Here is a 1,301-nt window from a genome sequence, read left to right as displayed (position 1 = left end):
GGCGGGGCGGCTGGTGCGGGAGGTGGCAGCCTACGAGGCCGCGGTGAGCCGCGTGGCCGGCCTTGCGGATGTCTGCCGTTTTTTTTTGCATGGAAGAGTGTGCGCAAGAAAAGCAAGGTCTATCTGCCCTTGATTGAAGCTTACAGTCTAGTAGTAGTACCCTCAAGTCCCGCCAAAGGCCTCCTTTGCCGGCCAAATATTGCGCGTTTCGCAGCCGCCTGAGTCTGCGTGCCAGCCTTCCAAACGCCCGGCCTGGCTGCTGGCGCCCAGCCATGCGCCAGCGCCGCATGCTCGCGGGCTTCAGTTTTTCCGTGACTGCAAACCCCCTGTCGCACCATCCCAACCGCAGGATCAGGCGGTGGTGCGTCCAGCCGTGGAGAAGCACCTGGGTGGGTGGGCAGCACAGCGCCTGCATGGGCGCTGGCGTGGACGGGCTCCTTATGCACGGCTCTCCGCTCGCCTGCCGCCCGTAGCGGCCCCCCCACAATGCTTTTGAAACCCCTCCCCAATCTCTCCCTGCATCGTCTGCCCCCTGACCCACGCCCTGATTTTCCTTCTCCACCCCCTTCTTACTTGCACCCCGCCCCATATCCCACTCAACCCACGCCCAAACCCCTTCCCTCCTCATCACCCGCGCCAAAACCCACCCCGCTCCCCCCGCCCGCGCCCCCACCCAGGTTCGATCCTTGCCGGCCGCATGGCGTCCAGTCAGCAGGAGGTGCTGTCTGCCCTGGAGGCCATGGGCGCGCTTGACCCCAGGGACAGGGCCTACGATGTGCAGGTGCTCAGGGCCGCAGATGCCCTAGAGCGTCGCATCAAGGTGCGCTAAAACAGGCGGATGCTTGGGGGCGCCTGCGCGCTGTCGAGCACGCGTGCGCGGGGACGCGGGCCGGGCACCGGATGTAGTGTCTGGCGGCCTGTCTTCAGGCGGCGCGGAGCGCGGCTGCACGCGGCAGGTTGAGAGCAAAGCCCGCGGCGGCGCAGGGCGTGCGCGCTAGGGTCTGATGTCGAGGGCACGATGGGGGCCGCGACCCCGCTGTTCCCTTGCAGTGCTGCCTGTCAACTGCGGGCGGCCGAGCGGCTAACCTTTGACCCGACACCCTTGATCACGCACGCGCCGCGCCCTTCATGACAAACGATGACAATCGAAACGCCTGCGCCATCAGGAGGAGGAGGACGTGCTGCCTCTGCTGGCCCAGGCGCCGGGCATGACGCCCGGGGAGCTGCGGGCCCTCGCCTCGGACTACTCAAAGGCCCGCGCCAGGGCCCCCGCGCGCCCGCCCCGAGCGGCGGTCGAGCGC

This window comes from Monoraphidium neglectum (assembly GCF_000611645.1).
Source record: "Monoraphidium neglectum strain SAG 48.87 unplaced genomic scaffold scaffold00820, whole genome shotgun sequence".
NCBI classification, from domain to species: domain Eukaryota; kingdom Viridiplantae; phylum Chlorophyta; class Chlorophyceae; order Sphaeropleales; family Selenastraceae; genus Monoraphidium; species Monoraphidium neglectum.
This window is presented reverse-complemented; position numbering follows the sequence as displayed.